Source organism: Crinia signifera, chromosome 1, assembly GCF_055691185.1.
Source record: "Crinia signifera chromosome 1, ASM5569118v1, whole genome shotgun sequence".
Lineage (NCBI taxonomy): Eukaryota > Metazoa > Chordata > Amphibia > Anura > Myobatrachidae > Crinia > Crinia signifera.
Genome location: NC_139217.1, coordinates 25141275 through 25150718, shown reverse-complemented (window position 1 = coordinate 25150718; position 9444 = coordinate 25141275). Strand labels below are relative to the sequence as shown.

The 9444-nt window shown below is 46.7% G+C and overlaps 1 long non-coding RNA gene across 1 annotated transcript; it reads right to left on the bottom strand.

The window, feature by feature from the left end:
- Window positions 1–7444: 7444 nt before the first annotated feature.
- On the bottom strand, window positions 7445–8908 carry LOC146025635 (uncharacterized). The gene is made up of 3 exons (XR_014454254.1): window positions 8313–8908; window positions 7924–8028; window positions 7445–7528 (listed from the first exon to the last, which is right to left on the bottom strand). It is a non-coding gene; the product is annotated as an uncharacterized LOC146025635 (long non-coding RNA).
- Between the last annotated feature and the right edge of the window lie 536 nt (window positions 8909–9444).

Here is a 9444-nt window from a genome sequence, read left to right as displayed (position 1 = left end):
TAACACAGGAACATCAATGGCTCACATTCTGCTGTATACAGTGTGTGACCCAGGGATTATATACAGTAAGATCTCTCGGAAGCCAGAGGAGCAGCAACACAGATAAAAATACAAATAGGGGAGCAATGCCAATTGCTGTCAATGGCAATTTCTCCTATATATGAATTTTGATCTGTGCTGCAGTCACTCCTCTGGAGCCAAAACTGTCGACACCCTATGCAAAATTTCCCCCAAGCCCACACCACCACCAATACCTACTTTCCAGCCCCTCAAGTGATAATGGCTTATTAGAAGTTGCACAGCTGCCACCAACACTAAAAGGGTGTAAGCACGGAGCGATTTTTGCTAGTGAGCGACTTTGACTAAGCAATTTGACTAAGCGATTTGACTAGATACAACAGCAATTTTGACTAAGCCATTTTGTCTAGGGCAATTTTGACTATATTAGAATTAACATACTTGGTTGGTGTTCATTGCAGACCGCCTAGTGAATATCTCCCTCAGCTGTGAATAGGAGCGATTTTGACTAGACAGCCAGCGATCTAGTCAAAATATTATTGCCTGGCAACTCTATTTTACTAAGCGATATTATAGGGCGATTTGTCTAACCTTGACAGCAATCTTTACTAAACCTCTAAGCAATTTTGACTATGTAGTCAAAATCGCTTAGAAGGATCGCTCCGTGTGTACACCCCTTAAGTCAGTGGTCAGGGAACTCGGTCCTCATTACCCCACGCAGTGCATGTTTTGCAGTTCTCCTCACAGAATCACAAGTGAAATAATTAACTCCACCTGCGGACCTTATAAAATGTGTCTGTGAGTCATTAGTTCACCTGTGCACCTGCTGGGTTACCAGCAAAACATGCACTGTGTGGGGTAATGAGGACCGAGTTCCCTGACCACTGCCTTAAGTAATGTCTTCCCTTCAACCATCCTTCATTTTGTCATAAGCAGACTCAGTGGTGCCCCTCAGATCCTGGTGCCTAAAGCTGCCTGACAATAGAGCCAGCCATGGAGATGGTCCAGGAAAACAGTCCAGGTATAAAACATTATGCCAGGCAAAATGGATTATTCCTAGGGGCTATAGAGAAAATACATACAGTAGCCTGTGATCCGTGGTGGCTCAATGGTTTTGATGGTTGATTATTGTACAAACTTCAAGCCAATAAAGGTTCTCTGCTCAGATAGAAGAACTAAAGGTGCACACAGATAGATTTGGGAAACGATCCAATATCATTAATGATTTCCTCAGAACTCCTGGACAAATGATTTGGTGTCAAATAGTGAATGATTGTACAAACGAGTACACATGAACGATTGATCTTTAGCGATGGTGTAGTGGAGTGAGAGCTAGTCAATCAGCTTTTACCAAATTGTTCATCCTGCATACACATGAAATGATTAGAACACATTGCAAAAGATTGGTCTATGATCTTTCTGCATGCATGGAAGATCATAGACCTCTATTACCGAGTGTTGGGTACGCACATCATCATCGATATCGTTCATACACATGGAACGATTGGTCGTTTCAGATCTTGGTGGTCTAACAAACTAAAATACACTTAGATCATAGCTACAGAAGTTCCAAATAAGGCACCACCTTGAGATGTCCTGGCCACATGGGAAATGATTGGTGGATCTAAACATCTCTCTGAACTTGTTTCCAAGTCATACACCCTGTGTTTTGTCATTGAAGACTTCATCAGGGGTGTGTGGCCATTTGTGTTCTAGCGACCTGTGCTTACACTTAAGGGGCCTGATACTGAGCCTGGCATAATGTGAATGATTCCCCCGGACGTCCCCTTAAATTGATGAACAAAAAGACTGAAGTGGAGGTTAACGTGGCGCTTGATGTGTTTAAAGTTCGCACTTCTGAATTCCTTGGGGTCTTACCCTAAAGTCCCCCCAAAAATTACAGGCACTCTATATACAAATAGGATTCAGATATTAGACGCTCTTTATATGGGCATAGATAGGGATCTGGAAATATGGTATCTCCTATATATTTGGCTACATCTGTCACTCAAAGTGGGTGTCTGTGTCTATAACGCTCTGTTCCTGGACTTTCCTCTTAATGTGTGATTGCCTTCATCTGTGCTGAACACCTTTCTGAGAAATTAACCTGTTTAAAACAGGTGATGGCAATCATACATTAAGGGGAAGTCTAGAAACAGAGCATTGTTTCCCTCCTGGAGAGGGTCATGTTGGGAGGTATGTGACAGAGAACCAGCCCAGTGAGCCCACAGACAGTGCCAGACACCCACTGCCTTCCCATGTTGCCCAGCACTGCTACTCCACAGCCACCAGGTGAGCGCCCCCCTCCCGCGATTTGCGGCAAAACCACGCGCCCCCCCCCCCTCCCGCGATTCGCGGCAAAAACACCCGCTCCCCCGCGACCCCCCCCTACCGCGATTCGCAGCAAAAACACCCCCGCGACCCCCCCTCCCGCGATTCGCTGCAAAAAGAACCCCCCCAAGACCCCTCCCGCAATTCGCGGCATAACCACCACCCCGCGACCCCCCCCTCCCGCGAATCGCGGCAAACCCTCCCCCGTGACACCCCCCCGATTCGCGTAAAAAACACACCCCCCGCGACCTCCCTCCCGCGATTTGCGGCAAAAAGAACCCCCCCTTGCACGATTGGCGGCACACCCCCTGCGACCCCGCGATTCGCGGCACCCCCCCCCATCCCCCCCCCCGCAATTCGCAGCAGCCCCAGGATTAAATGGCACATGCAAAACACTGACATGGCTATGGTCGACAATGAAAAAGGTTGACATGAGTTTTTGAAGTTTTTTTTTTTAATTTTTTGAATATTTTCATATTCATTCTCATGTGTCGACATGGACACCAATGAAGTGCCACACTTATGTCAACATTTACATGTGTTGACCTTTCTGTGTTGATTTTTTCTTGTGGCGATTTGCGTCACACCCCACCCCCACCCCCCCCCCCACAACCCCCACTCCCGCGATTCACGGCACACACACACACACCTCCCCCGCGATTCTCGGCACCCCACCCCGTGACCCCCCCCCCTCCCGGGATTCACGGCACACCACCGCGACCCCCCCTCCCATGATTCGCCGCAACCCCCGCCCCGTAACCCGCCCTCCCGCGATTCGCGGCACCCACCCCAGCGACCCCCCCCTCCCGCAATTCGCGGCACCCCCCCGCGATTCGCGGCAGCTCCAGAATTAAATTGCACATGGAAAACACTGACATGGCTATGGTCGACAATGAAAAAGGTTGACATGAGTTTTTGAAGTTTTTTTTTTTCATTTTTTGAATGTTTTCATATTCATTCTCATGTGTCGACATGGACACCAATGAAGTGCCACACTTATGTCAACATTTACATGTGTTGACCTTTCTGTGTTGATTTTTTCTTGTGGCGATTCGCGTCACACCCCCTCGCAACCCCCCCTCCCGCGATTCGCGGCACCCCCCGTGACCCCCCACCCCCCCGCAACCCCCACTCCCGCAATTCACGGCACACACACCCCCGCGATTCTCGGCACCCCACCCCGTGACCCCCCCTCCCGTGATTCACGGCACACCCCCCGCGACCCCCCCTACCATGATTCGCCGCAACCCCCGCCCCCACAACCCCCCTCCCGCGATTTGCGGCAACCCACCCCGCGACCCCCCTCCCGCGATTCTCTGCAATCCCTCCCCTCCCGCGATTCGCAGCATCCACCCCCCCACAACCCCCCCTCCTGCAATTCGCGGCACCCCCCGCGACCCCCCCTTCTGCAATTCGCGGCACCCTCCGCGACCCCCCCTCCCGCGATTCGCGGACACCTAAGTTGCAATACAGGACATCTTTCATACAATTCTAACCATATTTCTCATATACAAGCGTTCACAAATTAAGGGGGCGCAGCCCCTTACGACGGTGTGAAGAGCGCCCGTAGGGCGCGATGAATCACCTAGTATAAATAATACTTCCCTTGGTGTCAAGATGGTTTCTTCCTATAATGGTGTCCTTTATTTTTCTTTTTTGATCTTCCTTGTGTTCTCCAACAGAGTTTGTGAATATATGGAAAAAAAAGGTACATATAATGGGTTATATCCTTTCTTGCTGACAACAAAGATATTTCCAACAACTCTTTAGATGAATTTTAAGCGTATCAAACTCACTATAAAGAGTTATTAAACACATATATCGGGGTTTCTTTCTACTAGGTGGCACGCACCCGTACTCATGATGTTGTCAGTTGTTAGAAGCTCATAAAGGTTTCTCTCTCTTTAATTTCTTTAAATAAAGCTTTTTATTGGTACACACAATATGAAGACAAGAGTTAAAAATATTTTTTCGAAGATGGGACTGTTTGAACCACACACCATTTTAAACTCTTGTCTTCATATTGTGTGTACCAATAAAAAGCTTTATTTAAAGAAATTAAAGAGAGAGAAACCTTTATGAGCTTCTAACAACTGACAACATCATGAGTACGGGTGCGTGCCACCTAGTAGAAAGAAACCCCGATATATGTGTTTAATAACTCTTTATAGTGAGTTTGATACGCTTAAAATTCATCTAAAGAGTTGTTGGAAATATCTTTGTTGTCAGCAAGAAAGGATATAACCCATTATATGTACCTTTTTTTCCATATATTCACAAACTCTGTTGGAGAACACAAGGAAGATCAAAAAAGAAAAATAAAGGACACCATTATAGGAAGAAACCATCTTGACACCAAGGGAAGTATTATTTATATACCATATTTCCAGATCCCTATCTATGCCCATATAAAGAGCGTCTAATATCTGAATCCCATTTGTATATAGAGTCCTCTTAAATTGGAATGTGAATGGTTTGCAAATGCAACTATATGCAAGTTCTTAAAATATATTTGTTAATGCACATCGCCCCTCTGCCATGCACAAGGGCATCAGAAATGAATATTATTGACACAACACCTCCATGTTAAGTGCAGGAAATGCTCCTGAATTTAGCCTCACATAATACTGGATTCCTGTCAATGGATAGACAGTGTCTAGTAGGTCAGCCAATGGTTTGGCACCATATGGTTGGTATGCAATAGATTTACATGGTCAACTGGTCGACAGGAGACAGGTCAACTGTATTTATGGTTGACAGATTGATACAGTCAACAATTTGAGAATGACAACAATTTTCATGTTAACCCTGTCAACCTTTTTGACCGCACAACACTTTTATTGGCAAGCTGCTCAATCAGAGGTAATGTCATTCAGGTGCCAACAGGGAGGGGTAAATCTGGTTAGGAAAAAAAAAAACAGTTTGTATCCCAATTGCACACTGAATGAGAAATATACATATAATAATCAGATAATACAGAGATCTTGGTTGCATATACAGATGGCGCCGGCCTTATTATTGCCGCCTGGACGCCATGGCGGAGGTTCTGGCGCATCGATATTTTTATGGCGCTGGCGTCCGCCAAGCGACATGGTTGCTCGCCATGTAATACAATCTGCCACCACTGGGTGGCTAATGCTCCATCAAGATACAGTCGGAGTGATTCCTCCATTCGCCGTATTACTATACTGTATGAGAAGCTCGTGCGCGATTAGACGCTCATGCACGATGAGGTGCTCGTGGGAAATGATAAAGTACAGTACAGTACAGTAAAGTAAATTAAAATGAGACACTAGTGAACGTACAATACAGTACAAGTGAGCAAATGGAGGAGGCGCTGAAGTCAAAGTGCCTCCTGCCTTTCCAGAGTTGGACGGTATCGACTTGCGCTAAAATAAAGTACAGTACTACAGTACATGACAGCACTAATCTATGAAAGGACAAACTCAGACAATCCATGAAAGAACTACAGGTATCAGACGCTGGCGGGCCGTCCTCGGGGTTCTCGCAAGGGGGGCGTCTCAGAGGCTGCAGGGGTACTGGTTTTGCCATCACATCCTGCCACGGATTACATGACAGTACAGTAGTCTAGTGGTTAGCTGCGCGGCAATCCAAGCAGGAGGCCCGAGTTCGATTACGGAGGGGAGGGGGTTGTAAGATAATTTTGATGTTTATTTATTTATTTATTCATTTATTCATTCATTTATTTATTTATTTATTTATTTATTTATTTATAAATGCACAGTAATCAATAAAGCTAGCGTAGACCACTAAATGTGTACTGAAGGATTCACAAGCCGAGTCCTGACAGACCAGACTTCACGGAGGTTCAGGCGCATCTGCGGCCGAATCTAGATAGTACACTCGGGAGATTTAGCCGCTAATGCGACTGAACCTCCGCGAGGACCAAGAGTTACAGTATGAGTTGAAGCGTCCAGTGCGAGGTTTGCCGGGGGTGACTGGTTTAAGAAAGCCCTATTTCACACGCTGCAATACTGTATTGTCTCTTGCAATTTTGTCAGAGAGTGAAGAAGAACAAGGGCCTCAGTACATGCTGGAGCCTGTTCAAAAATACTTTTCCGGTACAGATGGTGAGAGCCCTGGTGTTATACTGTACAATACTTACCAACCGCGCTCAGAGACTCCTCCTCCAGCTGGGTGGGGGCAGAGGTGGCCCTCTCCTCCTGGGTGGCGGCAGGGAGGCTTTCTGGAGCTGCAAATGTCAAAAAAAAAAAAGGACAAAATAAAGAGGGTGTATCGTGCAAGCAGGGGTATTTTTGAACAGGCTCCAGCAGGAACTGATGCCCTTACTCTGCTTCACTCTCTGACAAAATCCTCCCCACAGTAGATGGACAAACCCATGTGCACAGCAGGCGAGGCAGTGCAAAATGACACACCCAAATCTACTGTACAGTAGATACTGTAATTCTCTCTGCGCAAGTCCAGTAACACCTGCCTCACCTGCAGTGCACATGGGTTTGTCCATCCAAGAAGGATTTTGTCAGAGAGTGAAGAAGAACAAGGGCCTCAGTACATGCTGGAGCCTGTTCAAAAATACTTTTCCGGTACAGATGGTGAGAGCCCTGGTGTTATACTGTACAATACTTACCAACCGCGCTCAGAGACTCCTCCTCCAGCTGGGTGGGGGCAGAGGTGGCCCTCTCCTCCTGGGTGGCGGCAGGGAGGCTTTCTGGAGCTGCAAATGTCAAAAAAAAAAAAGGACAAAATAAAGAGGGTGTATCGTGCAAGCAGGGGTATTTTTGAACAGGCTCCAGCAGGAACTGATGCCCTTACTCTGCTTCACTCTCTGACAAAATCCTCCCCACAGTAGATGGACAAACCCATGTGCACAGCAGGCGAGGCAGTGCAAAATGACACACCCAAATCTACTGTACAGTAGATACTGTAATTCTCTCTGCGCAAGTCCAGTAACACCTGCCTCACCTGCAGTGCACATGGGTTTGTCCATCCAAGAAGGATTTTGTCAGAGAGTGAAGAAGAACAAGGGCCTCAGTACATGCTGGAGCCTGTTCAAAAATACTTTTCCGGTACAGATGGTGAGAGCCCTGGTGTTATACTGTACAATACTTACCAACCGCGCTCAGAGACTCCTCCTCCAGCTGGGTGGGGGCAGAGGTGGCCCTCTCCTCCTGGGTGGCGGCAGGGAGGCTTTCTGGAGCTGCAAATGTCAAAAAAAAAAAGGACAAAATAAAGAGGGTGTATCGTGCAAGCAGGGGTATTTTTGAACAGGCTCCAGCAGGAACTGATGCCCTTACTCTGCTTCACTCTCTGACAAAATCCTCCCCACAGTAGATGGACAAACCCATGTGCACAGCAGGCGAGGCAGTGCAAAATGACACACCCAAATCTACTGTACAGTAGATACTGTAATTCTCTCTGCGCAAGTCCAGTAACACCTGCCTCACCTGCAGTGCACATGGGTTTGTCCATCCAAGAAGGATTTTGTCAGAGAGTGAAGAAGAACAAGGGCCTCAGTACATGCTGGAGCCTGTTCAAAAATACTTTTCCGGTACAGATGGTGAGAGCCCTGGTGTTATACTGTACAATACTTACCAACCGCGCTCAGAGACTCCTCCTCCAGCTGGGTGGGGGCAGAGGTGGCCCTCTCCTCCTGGGTGGCGGCAGGGAGGCTTTCTGGAGCTGCGACATCCACTGGGACTGCGGAAAAGCACACAAAAAAACGACTGTGCTGTACAGTACTGTATATTCTCTAACACGAACATACTGTACTATAAAGTACAATGTGTTAAGGTACTGTATCAACACTACAGTACATACTGTACTGTGCAGTACATAACAGTACAGTACAGTACAGTACCTGCCAAAATGACCCATTCCAGGAGGGATGAAATGCTGTGGTCCTGTACAGTATCCCACATGTTTGAAAGTCAATATGCAATGTTCCGCTCTGTACTGTATACAGTATACTGTACTGTACTTACAGTGGCGGTGCTGTCTCTCCCGCAGCGTCATCCTGCTGATACCTGGAAAAATAAGAAATACAGTGCGTAAGGCATACTGTAATTACTGCAGATACAGTATTTGTAGGCCCCATATCAAAAGTTTGTAAGGGCCCACAATTTACTGTACAGTACTGTACAGTATGTCATGAAAACCAATGCTGTAGGAAATCACCCATGGCAACAAGCATGTACTGTACAGCATACAGTAGTTGCCTTCCCTCTTCAGCAGGAGACTCCCTGAAATACTGCACAGTACTGTAGCAGCAATCTCCATCTCTCTCTCATTAGTCCTACACATTATGCCATACTGTACACCAAAATACTGTACAGTACCTACTGTATTACAGTACAGTATGTACAGTATTTTACCACATTCCATAATGTCCATTACCCATTACTACACACACTATAATGCTCATTGCATATTAGGGGGTTAACATGCTCGTTGCCATGGGATGAACCTGGTCTTCCAGGTGTTGCACACTCTGGAAGGGATTAACATGCTCATTGCAAAGAATTTACTGTACAGTACATGATCTGCCATGGATTCCGGGGGTTAACATGTTGACATCACCCCAACCATGGGCTGGAAACCAGGTCTGGTGGCTGCAGGAATGGGAATGTAAGAAGTGGGGTCCAGGCCCTGGAGTTGGAGAGCGGAACAATGCTCAGAAGGACCTGTCTAATACTGCTCCCCCCAAATCTGTATCAATACCACTGCTGAACAGCTGACTCTGGCGCTCTCAGACCCGGTCCAAAAAACCTCTCTGTCCAGGTCAGCGCCCCCCCCCCCCACACACAATACAGTATCTCCATGTACAGTACAGTAGTGTACTGTATGGAAGTACTGTAGACACACCCTTCAGGTGGAGAATGACACACCCCCTAATTCTAAATTCTAATTCTAATAGCAAGTTCTGTAAAATCTACCTGAACAGTTGTACAGCAATCAGCACATTAAAAAAAAATACAGGTACAGTATACTGTAAAATCCCCCATGGCAACAAGTAAAAAAATACTGTATACAATAGCACTCAACATTGTACAGGTACAGTATGTACAGTACTTACTTTGCCTGAGGGAGTCCAGCAGTTGAGGGTCCCGACGGACC